Source organism: Anastrepha obliqua, chromosome 2 (assembly GCF_027943255.1).
Source record: "Anastrepha obliqua isolate idAnaObli1 chromosome 2, idAnaObli1_1.0, whole genome shotgun sequence".
NCBI classification, from domain to species: domain Eukaryota; kingdom Metazoa; phylum Arthropoda; class Insecta; order Diptera; family Tephritidae; genus Anastrepha; species Anastrepha obliqua.
The window spans coordinates 127515008-127528382 of record NC_072893.1 but is presented as its reverse complement, the minus strand read 5'-3'; the positions used below and the strand labels follow the sequence as shown (position 1 = coordinate 127528382).

The 13375-nt window shown below is 31.6% G+C and overlaps 1 protein-coding gene across 2 annotated transcripts in view; it reads left to right on the top strand.

Annotated features, from left to right (window-relative positions):
• Window positions 1-13375, top strand: part of LOC129239556 (tyrosine-protein phosphatase corkscrew) — a 70210-nt gene that overhangs the window by 30752 nt on the left and 26083 nt on the right. The window lies entirely within an intron of this gene.

Genomic DNA, 13375 nt, shown 5'->3' with positions numbered 1-13375 from the left:
CTTGTTTTCTTAATGCCTTGGCTCACATGTCGGTCGTATTGACGATTGTCAGAATATCATTTTCTCGACAATGTTTTTTATTGTTAGCAAATTTTTCAACTTTAGTGCTTATTGCTTGTGATTATAGATTTATGAATCGAATTTTTTCCACTCATTTCTAAACCCGTATTTCGTAAAGTTTTTAGTGACTTAAGCCAAGGCGGACATCTATTAATAATTTAATCAACGTAGGAAATTACATTTGACTTAACTAAAAAGTGCAGTGAAAACATTTTTTTAAGCGCATTCAATGGCAACGTCTGTATCAAGTAACAGGAACTAATGGTTCTAATCTACTAATCCAGTTGAGGTATTCCGCCATCAATTTTTGTATAGACGGCAGCCACTTCCGAACAGCTAATTGCTTTATTGGTTCACATTTTTTTATTTTTAATTCAATTTTCCATTACAATACACCGTCGCCCCTATGATTGATTATTATGGAAGTTTTATTAAAATTATTTAAATGCAAATTAATTTGAAATGTTCCTATTCACGCCAATTGTGCATAGTTGCTGTGGGGTGTATACATAAATGCAAATAAAAAGCCAACAACTGATATTACTGTGCCTTATTATGCACGTAAGTATGTGGAATAACAACAATTACAAGTGCAGCCACACAATGCGTAGCCTTCGTACCCGGCTTAATTGTAAATGGTTAGAGAGAAATAAGCGCAGCTCTCTAATTTCTAGACGCTTAAAATATTAATGTCATTTTGCTTTCCTTGTTTAATTTGCAATAAGGGAAATGAAATAAAATGAAATGAATGTGAGCGCACAGCATACACATACACTTGCAGGCAACAGAGCAGGTATCGACAGTAATGAATGCCAACAATTTAAATAGAAATTCTTAAGCTGCGCGCAGTGAGCTTTCAATGGTTGATTAAAAGCGTATAAATCACAGAGGCACAGAAGCAGAAATCAATGACGGCATGAAATTATAAAAATCTTATTGAAAAAAATATGTGTATAATTATATTGTACGCGTAATTACACTTTCATTGCTTGATCGACTAACTGATTGGCAGACTAGCTGACTGGCAGACTGACTGACTGACTGATTGACTTGCTTGCTTGCTGATTAACTAACTCTGGTTGCTGGCAGCGCCGCTTTATTGTGCTTCTCATAACACTCTTCGTTGTTGTTGTATTAACTGTTAGCATATGACAGCTGCATTACTTGTCCAATTTTTTTCTTGGATTGTATTTTGTCGCCAAATGACAACAAATGGATTAGAAAGTGTGCGCCTTTGCCTTTCCAACCAATTTGTACAAAGTCTGACACCTTTTTTATGCTTTGTTTGATATTTCCTCAAATGTGAGCGTTGGGGTTTTTCTATTCAAACTACATTTCAAGCTCAGTAATGCAAATAATATTTATTATAAGCATAAAATAAAGTAAAAAGTACCAATTATAGTAACAACTTTCAATAAAAGGCAGCTGCGCATTTCTTACGAAATCTCAGCGACGGCAAAGGAGAGCAAAAAAAAAAAACAATATTTTCAAAGCCATAACGGCAATTAGTTATTTATAATATTTAATTAAATTGCATTATTTGTAAATAGTAGTAAGAAATAAATATTATAAATAGTTCAATCTCTCATGCTTGCTTTATTTTTTTGCTATGCGCTGCAACTTAGAATTCTGACAATATTTTCAATATTTATGACGAAATTCCTAATGTTATGTGGTATAAATAACAACTTAATTGTGTTAATTTAGAATTCGTTGTAAGAGCTCAACATCACATAAAATATCTGCATCAAGTCAACTTTTGTAATTGCGATTTTTCCTATTTTACAATCTAAAATAAAAAAGGAAACCACAGCTGCAAGTTATAAACAAAAACGAAAGAAAAAGCGTGAGAAAGTTATGGATCACAGAAGTAGGCTTCATCGATTAATTTATTATAAGTAGTGATGCAAAAGCCGAGTTTATTATAAACAGCTGCTCACTTTGTTCCCATGACAGTCGGTTCAACATTAGTGACACAACTCGGATTTCTATTCGACCAATGACTGGACCGATTTATATGGAAGAAGGTCGTTGAGGAAGCTAAAGCACACCCCGAGCTGTCCAATGCTGATGAATGACTTTCACTTCAGCAGCTTTCCCCAAATATTTATGGCCTATGCCTTTGCTTTTACAACAGCAACAACAAACTGCTCATTTCAAGTATTGATGCTGGCAACTCTGTTGGTCAACTAAGTGCAGAATTATTTTCTTAATTTTTTGTTCAAACGGCTTCTGGCTTTTTTGATTCGTATTCTTTTCTGTTTAAAATTAATTTTAATGTGCCTTGTATGTGTATGTAGGGTCTTGAGTTATACGGATAAGATTGATTTGGCGAAACAAATAATTTTAGTTTATTCATTTTGTCTACTTTATCCACAGAATTATCTGAAACAAAAAAATCAAAACGCATTCGTTAACGAAGATATTTCTCAACGTTTCCCTGGGAGACTAAAAAACTAATTTTTGCTAAAAAACCGGAGATACCTGCTGGATTATGTGATGGAATACGGTGTAAAAGTTATACAAGTGAAATAAATAAAAAAACAATTTTTTTTAATAAAAAAAGTTAAAAAATTTTAATTAAAAAAAGTTAAACAAATTTTGTAACAATTTTTAATTTTTTTTAATTTTTTTAACAAAAAAATTAAAATTTTGAAAAAAAAGAGAAAAAGGTCATAAAAGTCAAATAAATAAAAAACCAAAAGTTTTTTTAATAAAAAAGTTAAAGAATTTTAATTACATTTTTTTTTTTAATTTTTTAAAAAGTTTTTTTTTAATTCTTAGTTTTCTTTTTATTAAAAAAAAATTGTTAACAAAAAACTAAAAATTTGAACAAAAAAAAAGCAAAAAAAAAAATTAAGTCATAAAAGTCAAATAAATAAAAAGGCAAAATTTTTTTAATAAGAAAAAGGAAAATATTTTAATTAAAAAAATTTTTGTTTTTTAATTTTTAAAAATTAAAATTTTTTTATATTAATTTAAAATTTTTTTTAATTTTTTGTTAAAAAAATTAAATATTGTCAAAAAATTTGTAATTTTTAAACTTAAAGTTATAAAAAATACATTTTTAACAACGTTTAATTTTTAAAAAATTTTTAAAAAGTAAAATTTTTAACAAAAAAAAGAAATAAAAAAATATGCTCTTCAATAATCATTTCTTGGAACAAATAGCTCAATTGCTGTACACTTATAAACCATTTCACCACATCTTTAAGTTCTGCTTGACGGTCGACTTGAATTACAACCATGTTGAGGGGGTAATCTACATCATCACCTTTGGCTTTAGGGTAACTTTTTGGCCTGTGAGATAGTAGATTCGCTCAGATAAATATTTCTAATTGCACATGCTGGAATTTTACGAAGAATAATTTACTTTTGGCATATATAAGTGCATATACATTTATATACACATATAAGCACACAATTATATTTACTCATCTACAAAGCTCTTCCGCTATGTTGTGCTTTTACTGATAAAAAGTGCCAACGTTTAAGCCAAGCCCCAAATACTTAGACACTCCCAATTCGATCATAACTTTCTTAATTTGTGACCGCTAAATTAATTTATACTTTGTTCTGGGCTGTACCCTTAAAATCGTGTATATCTAAAAATATTTCCATACACTAATTTTCGCTTTTCTTTTCCGTACGAACCATTAGTCGTCTTATGCCGCAAAAAAAAAAAAAGTAAGTGGTATATTTATTTGTCTGTGTCTGAGACTCAATCTTTTTGCGCTTACTCAGTCACACCCTCATTTCAACCACTAATCGTAACTTTGCTGACGCTAATTATAAAGAGTTGCTGAAAATTAACAGTTTTAAATTAATCAATTCGCGAAATCCTTTATTATTTGCTTGTTTTAGTTTTGACTTACCTATATTTGTTTTAATGTGTGAATCCTACCTACATGATTTTAAAAATAAAGCACAAGCTGAGCGCATTTTTTATTACCATTTTCTGTCAGTTCAATGCCCAAAAGTATTGGCACATGCATCTAAAGCACGTCGCCGACTTTTGTTATCCAGTGCAAGGGGTTGCTGCGAGGTTGAGTCATAGTATATGACCCCAAAGTTTATGTGACGAAGAAATAATACTTAAATATGTATCTTAGGCGCTTTTTAAGGTTATGTAGGATTATAAATTGAAGTAAAAAACAAAAGTATTGTATTTGCGTAATAATTTTAATTTTGATCTGCAGAAAGTTTCATGATATTAATTCTTCGTGCATCGTGAGTCATGTGCTCGTGGAGTACCAATTTTCGACTGTACTCTCAAGCGCTTCAGGGACGATGTTTCAGGGTATGTGACGAAAGGGCTGCACGTTGTTGGTTTCCAGTGCTTTCTTCGATATTTTTTTTTTGTTTTTTGCGTTTACCAATAACTTCTCTTCCTGGGCCTTATAAAAATTTGTGCAAAGGCGCGAAACCCGTTGATTTGGGAAGCTATATGGAAAACATGTCTGTGTGCAGCAACCGCCAGCTATTTTGCGTGGTGTATTCTCTTTCGCATGCAGTACCTCTCGCTTCTGTAAACAAAACATTACAGTTATAGGCTTCGTTGTTCCTACGACAGTCGGTTCTACGTTACTGGAATGACCTGAATTTATATTCGAACAAGGACTTGTCACTCCAGCACTGGTTAACATCATTTATTTAGATTTCATTCGATAACAATTTTATTAATTTAGTTTATTTAAATTTTACTAGTGAACATTGCATTGCGCATTAATAATTTTATTATTTTATGGTTCACTGGCTGTGATTGCCAATCTCTAACAAAAAAACTGATACTGAACGGTGATATACGAAAAAATTCAACCAATGAGACACTTCGTTGCAGTCTGAACAACGACTGATTGGACGAGTGTGTGAAATGATCGTGCAGAATTCGGTTGCCAAATACAAAAGTGACGTGGCAGCCAAATTTTATGCTCCTACAACAACAACGACAGCCTTCGTTCGCATTAGAGTTATGTTTTTTGTTTTGCTTGATCGGAAAAATGTGCAAGTGGGCTTAAGTGGGTTTGGTTTATCTTCATTATTAACGTTTTTTAACTTGAAACTGAATTATAATTATAATATAATTATAACTTAATTAATTAATTATTTCTCAATTGGCTTATGAAATATTTAATTGAAAGCTTTTTAAAGGCAGATTTTTACCGCCAGCGGCTAGAGCTGCCTACCTACATAAGTCAACTCACTGACAATTATTCCGAGCCAACGAACTGCAAAGCTCAATTAAATGATAAATAAATTATGGGTAGCCGTATCATGCGTTACTGCGTCATTTGTCCGCTCTCTAAACTTCTCACTAGGCTTCTAAAACAAATTGGTCTCTTTAGTGTGTGCTTAGATCGGATCATAAAAAAATCAAAACGTTCCAAGCGATTTTGAGCACTTATTGTGAGAGTGTTTCAGTAATGCAATGCAAAAAAAACTAAAAAATTCGGCATCCTGTAAATATAGTACAGCTTTTTCATAAGCAAATGCCTGTTGGGGAAAAGTTTTATAGATTTTTTAGCTTATTTTTATGGTGCTTAATATTGAGTACAAACTGGCCCTTTTAGAAAAACGTAGGTACATACACAGTATGTTCAATAAATAACAGAACTTTTTATTTAAATCATGGAACACGAAGAGCTATCTATTAAACTTTGATCATATTGAAAAGGTATAAGCGTCAGCTTTCAACCGCAGCCAACTTCATGTAAATCGTTTGACAGGTTAAAAAGTTACGCGTCGTTTATTGACAGTATGTTTCGTGCTTGTGTCGTAAAAATACAATGGAGCAAAGAGCAAATATTAAAACTTGGAAAAACATTTAGTGAGACGTACGAATTGATGCAAAACGTTTATGGTGATGATTGTTTAGCTCGTTCAGATGTATATAATTGGTTTAAACCAGGGCTTCTTAAACTGAAAGGGTGAAGAAATTAATTTTTTAAACTTAAAAGCACAAGAAGAATTTGCCGAATTAACAAGTGATACTACCTTGCGACGCAGATTTTCTCAAGTGCCTGTGCATGAATTTTGGATAGAAATCAAATCAGAATATCCCCTACTATCGGAAATGGCAATGAACAAATTACTGCCATTTTGTAAAACATATTTATGTGAATCAGCCTTTTCCACATTAACTTACATAAAATCAAAATATAGTTCAACTTTAATAAACGTTGAAAATTGATTACGATCTGCACTAACTCAAATTGAGCCTAGATTTAATTATTTGTGTAAAAATAAACAATCACATCCGTCATATTAATATTGTTTGATGTTAATAATATGTTTTCTTATAAAAAAATTGTTGCAAAAGTTTATTTTTTCTATTGAATAAATATATATATAATTTTATGTCATTCTATTTATTGTGTTTTATTATGACCGATATCCCGTCAACGTTTCCAATTATATATATGTGAAATGAATGGGTACGTATTCTTTAATCCCTATTTTTTTACATTGTAAAATAGTGCGATATTACATCTACATCTACGGTTAATATTATATATATTTCATTATATGGAGGAGGGGGTCGTTTAAAATTTGAAGGGGGTCGCTATATAAAAAAGTTTAAGAAGCCCTGGTTTAAACGATTTAAAAATGATCGTGAAGATTTGAATGATGATGAAAGACTTGGTCGTCCAGAAGCAAGTAATCGTGCTGAATTGGTGAAAAAAGTCCGCGAAATCATTGCTGTTGACGGAAATTTCACTGTAAGAATGTTGGCTGAATAATTAAATTCATCTACTGGTACTATTTGCAAAATTTTAACTGACGATTTGGGTAAAAGAAAGGTTTGTGCACGCTTTGTTCCAAACCAATTAAATGAAGATCAAAAAATCGCTCGTGTAGAGCATTGTAAAGACATCATTTCAACAGCTGAAAACGATCCAGATTTTCTTGATTTGATCATAACTGGTGACGAAACATGGTGCTTCAAATATGACCCTGAAACTAAGCGTCAATCTGCAGAATGGAAGACGAAAGGGGAGCCAAAAAAGAATTTGTTGCAAAAGGTCAAACTATTAATGGAGAATACTAGTTACAAGTTTTATATCGTTTGTGGTCAATAATTGTTCGTGTAAGACCTGAATAGCCAGAGGTGAAATTTTATTGCATTTTATTGCATGATAATGCACCACCTCACAAAACCAAACATGTTCGTGAATTTTTGATGCAAGAGTAATTAATATACGTTATGTTATGTTATTTATTGAACATACTGTGTAAAATTTTAATTTGTTGTGCTAGGATAATTTTTAGGGATACATTTTGTTTTTTTGTTAAGAATTTTATTTTGCTTCTTTTTTAATTTTTTTTTTTGTAAACATTTTTGTTTTAAGTTTTTTTTAACTTTGTCTTTTGTTAAGAATTTTATTTTGGTTCTTTTTTAGTTTTTTTTTGTAAAAATTTTTTTTTTAAGTTTTTTGGTAAAATTTGTTTTAATTTTGGTTTTTGTTAAGAATTTTATTTTGCTTCTTTTTTAGTTTTTTTTTTTTAATTTTTTTTTTAATTTTTTGGGAAGATTTTTTTAAATTTTGTTTTTTTTTTTGTTTTGTTAAAATAATTTATTTTTGAATTCTTTTTGTTAAAATTTTTAGCTGTTTTTATTTTTTTGCTAAATATTTTTTTTTATAATTCTACTATATTTCTGCTTCAAATTTTTACTTATCCTAAATACTACAATACTTCGTAAACAAGAAAACAAAACTTGACAAACAGTAACAGCACAATAATTGCACTGAAATAAATCGTTCAAAAAAAATACATGAGCATTTTTTAATGTCTTTATAAGTATGGGTCTTCAAAATAAAAAAGTTGCAATACATATTTGTATATGAAAATTCGACAAACTTTTTTTACATTTCTGAAAACTTTCATAGTAGGCGAGTGTTTGAAATCGTTCGAAATATTTTAACTTATTTTGTGCCATACATTTATTGTGGTACGGTCTAGTGTGCTTATAAACCATATGACTTCATCTTTAAGCTCTGCGTGCAGGTCGGCGTGACATATAAACTAACAGAGGGAGTCATTACAATTGCCTTTAATCAGCCTCCCAGGTAGAAGATTAGCTCAGATAAATACATTGTGGAGCCTCAGCGCGTAGGAAGAGAAATACCAGCACCAAAAGACAATAAAATACCGCACTAATCTCATACAACTTCCCTGTACAACTGGCCCCCATCACCACTCTATCTACCTAAGCTAAGCAGCAAAACTGATCTTAAAACACACAAACCGTATTTTAATTGCTATTATAATTCTTCGTTACGCTTCTTTGTTTGTTTTACGCCACATTTTCGTACAACCACTTGACAACCATAATAAAATCGGTAATTAATTGTCCGAAAATCACAAAAAAAACTATTACATTTATCGTATGCGCTTTGTTTTTTTTAGTGATTTTATGCTTTTTTTCCCATTACGAAAAATAAAATAAAAAATCGGTTCAACATACTTTCAGTCACATGCAGTTGCAAAAACTTGCTGCTGCACAAACAATAAAACAAAAACATGCTTTTAAACGCCAGCAAACAAGCGTTCGAAATCAAGCGCCATAAATGGCGGGAAGTCCAAACCATAAGATCAGTAAAATCAACAATTGCAGTACAAATCGGCAGCCATCGCCGCAAAAGCAACAAGCGGTAGTTTGGGTCTTTAGCGGGTTTTGCGTTTCAAGCTACCAAATTTGCACTCAATGCGCTCTCGGAACTGCCAGAGAGCTAATGCCAATGAGGTACCGAAAGAAAGATAGAGAGATAGAGAGAGAGAGAGTGGCCGCATACCAAAATTTTTGAGTGACAGAAACGTGTTCACTTTGTGGGAGCTGATGGGTTGACAGCTTCGCATTGAATCGCATTTTTATCACACTCTTGTTCGACTTCAGCCTCGCTTTACTTTTGGCGGTGTCGTGCTGTTTGTTGTCATTTCATCACGCTTGTTGTTTGCCTGCTTATGGCTTAAATTGGTCTGCTTTGTTTATATTAATTTCTTTATTTGTTATTTATCTTTAAAGCATTTTGCGTTGCTAGCTTCATTTCCAAGAAACAATTCTTTGTCGCTGTTGGTATGACGGATTTTGTGAACGCCGGTGTCTTTTGTTTACGCTCATTGTCTTTCTTTTGTTTTTGTTGATCTGTTGATCTACTGAACCTTAAAAATTCCTAAGTAAACATTTAAAATGCTAAAAAGGTAGACGAAAACAAAATAATAATAATAATAACTTTTTTTTTATATAATATACATAAAATAAAAATAATATTATCTCATACAGTTTGCTGTTCCAGTTTGTGCACTTCGTACGGACCTCTTTTAGAAATTTACGGCTGATAGCTGATATCGAATAGGCAGAGCTCATCTTTAAATGACGTTTATATGTAGCAATATTTTCAAAAATACTTATGTATATATTTTGAAGAACTGAAGAAAAAAACTATTTTTGCCGTAATTTCGTTAACAGCTGGATTTTGGCTTACTTACTGGCCAACATTTGTGCACCCCCCACCACCTAAGTTTCGTGCTGCCTGGGAAATCACTCCTTGGTTCAGCAATGATTTCTGAAATATTGATCAACTCGCTTGCCCATCTAGCGCAGTAGGTCTGGCTTATACTCGTATGTGTTATACATTGATACTTTTTACCCTCTCTAACAGCACTTCACACATTTAACCCATATTTAAATTTTAAATGCTATTTATGCTCCGCACATTCATTCATTCATAGTTGGCTTAACATTGTTGGCTTTTACGTCGTTGGGTCTTTGTGCCGCTGCGTCATCTGTAATTTCTTGGAATCTCCGCTTTGCATTTGAAACATAAACAATGATTACTAATGCCTTAATATCTAAGAATAATTTGTAGAGTTGACTTTAAACTGCAATATACATACGTACATACATAATTGCAATTATTCACTCACTTTTTCTGAGTCTATAACATAGCTGTTGGAAATACCACACACCTGATTCTTTTTCTACTCTATTTTATGAATACTTATGAAGTGATTCTTAGTTTGTTTCATTTCTTGATAAGTTTTAACTATTCATAAAATCTCTTAAGTTCATGTTCACGTTGACTGCTCTGAGATAATCAGCTGTTGTACTATATATCGAATTTGCTCAAAACTCTTTTTAAGCTTCTAGTTTTTTTTCTCACATCGTATTTGAGATTCATTAACATTTTTAATTAAATTCATTAATTTTTTGTTTCGTGCGGTTTTAACTTAATAGCGCTAACTGTTAGCTGAACGCTCTTCATTTGGTTTTGGCATATTGTCTACGATATTTACTTTTGGGCCATATTTTCCATTCTATTTCACATTTCAACACTAAGGTGATATATTTAGCACCGTGTAATTAAAAAATGAAATATGTTGTTCCGTTAATGGCTAGATAACATATTGTCATTGTTATTTACTTCATAAAATTTGTACTCATAGTATATACGTATGTATATAATTAAATATACATACATATCTATGTAAATAATATTGTCAGCACAAAGAGTTGTGTGTAAAGTGCCTAATTATCTAGCACTTAAAAATTATTTTTGGTAGAAAGCTGCAAAATGTTTTGGATAAGTATGTACTCAACCACGCAGCTAATTAACTTACACTTTAGATTAAAAAAAAACGCTTGAAAATGCCTTTCCTTCTAGAAATTTGCTAAATTTTGTGGCAAAGGCTGTTTAGGGCAAGACAAATATTGTTGCTGTAGGTACATAGTTGGCATTTGTGTAATTTAAACTATTTTCGTGCGGTGTAGAGTGTGGAGAGTTTTCAAAGAAAATCTTAAATGTAACATTACCGTTTCTCAGCCTATTATAGTAACTGTTATATGTTTTAACACTTTATTTTTTTAGTTTAGAGTTTGTAGACTTTTTAAAAAATATTATATGGAAATAATATTCATTGTGAATACATTTTAACACCATCTTTGCCTTTTTAATGCTTGTCATGAGTGTAGAGTTTGGAGATTTTGCCGGAAATGGTTAAATGTGATTATATGTATGTGTATGCAGCTATCTCAGTTAAAATATTTTCATGAGTAGTTATTTTATGCATATCTTAGCAACATTATATAATGTGTGGATACTGTGCGAAATTTTTTTTTATTAAATTTGAGAACTGTAGTTGTATTTGTTTAACGACTCGGACGCACGATTTTTACTATTTCCACTTCACTGTTTTCAGCTCACCGATTATTTTTTTGTGTACCTTTTTTTCCATAGCATTGTTTAAAAATACTTGCACCAGACAGAACATAAAAAACCGGATGCGTTTTAAGATTTATAGTGCATTCCGGCTTATATTCATGGTTCTCACATGCTACATTTTTATACGTGAAGGCTTATACACGTATATCTATATACTGCCAGACCTGCTAATTAACTACATATAATAGTTTTTTTTTTTATTTATTTTTTGTTCGAAGAAAAAGTGAAGCCATTTAAGAACAAAGTGTGAGAATGCAATATAAACCATATGGAAAGTAAATATATATAAATTGTTGCTAAATTTTCGTTTGTAATCCATTCGGTGTAGATTTATGAATGCAAATACGAGTATATTTAAATTTGCATTCTTAACAAATTTATCACATTCTTTGCGCAGATTATAAACTAGATTAGAATGAGCTTAGACAAATGAGTGCGTCTTCTACTAAATTTTTTTAGTAAGCAAACCCGTTTGTTGGTTTAACAATTGAAAATTTGCACAAATGAGTCAATTGTCTGAAATACCATTGCACTGAGTAACAGGTTTTGTAATCTTTGCAAGTGTATGCTTTTATTAGGTCACCTGTAAAAGTAAATCTTAAATGTGTGGTATAAAAATAAATTTGCGTTAACGTCATTCAAATGAGAGATGTGTGATGTGTTTCTGTGTAATTTTGTCCTTTGCTGGTTTTAGTAATTTTTGAATTGCCAGGAGTTCAAAAATATACTCTTAAAACTTGTGGCACTGGCGGTTGTTGTTTTTTTATTAAATTTTCATCAGTGTAGAGTTTGGAGACTTTGAGGAAAATAGTGCGATTTCGAGAAAAAACCACTTAAAAAAGATGAATTGTAAAATTTCAGATATTTTTGTGCTCTATTGTCGGTGTAAACTTTGGAGAGTTTTGAAAAATGCTGATGGGAAGTGCTTGAAAATGTCTCATTGTGCGATTAAGGTGTGCAAAGACTTCGTTATACATAAGTTAGTTTAGAGTTAAGTGGATTTTTACAAAAGATTTTGTGTAATTTAAATTTAAAAAAATTATTCTAATAACATTCTGTAAGTAATATATTATGTGCGGAATGCAGGTGGTAAAGGAAAATATTAAAAAAAAAAGAAAATATAAAAAAAATGCGCGAGATTTCTTATTAAGTCAGTTTTCAGGTAATTGTTTTCAACAGTCATTTGAATGCGTAATGAAAGACAAGTCATCATTTTCGGTAGTGCAAGTGTATACAGTCATATATTCAATAAAGAAAAGTCTTTGTTGCTTATTCTGCTAATTTTAAATTTAAACTTTCTGCTTTATAGTGTCTTTTTATTTTTACATTTACTACATATCTACTTGGAGTTATATTCCAAGTCATCCGCGTTTTGCGGTTATTTCGTAAGACTGCTTTTAATTAGACATCTTACAAAGTGTGAGTAGAGAAAAACGCGGCAACTCAACACCAATTATAAATATACATACATATTATTTACATATTTATTTATTATTATTGTTATTAACCCATTAAAAATGATGAACGCATGCGCCGTGTCACACTCGACATACAAACAAATATATAAACGTATTATGAAAGGCGTCATTCAATGCAATATGGTGCGTGTATGTGTATGTGTCAACTGATCAGATGAAGGCAGGGAAGTGAAAATGAAACTCCCAAATTGGCGTGACTGCTTTGTAAACAACCCGACCACACATTTTGCTGAGTTAAAAACAAAATTATGAGTAACTAAAATACAAAGAAATTACGCTTTTTACTTTTGATTACTTGAGTGATCTATTAAATATGAAATTTGCGGATCAAACGAGTTGACACAGTGATCACTCACGCCCACCTGGCAAAGCAGCGCGCTCAGAACATTTTTACGCTGAGCTCAAGCGCTCAAAAGTATAGCTCATTTGGCTGAGCAGCAATCATGAGTGAGAGGTTGGCGGTCGTGATCGCCTGATCACTCAAACGGTCACTGCGATGTCGGTAGAATTTTAAAATTTACACACACATACACATACCTTCTCGAGCCATTCTGTGTGTGTTTACGACACTCACTCAATGAATAAGTTTTATTTCGAATTAAGCCGGCAAAAGAA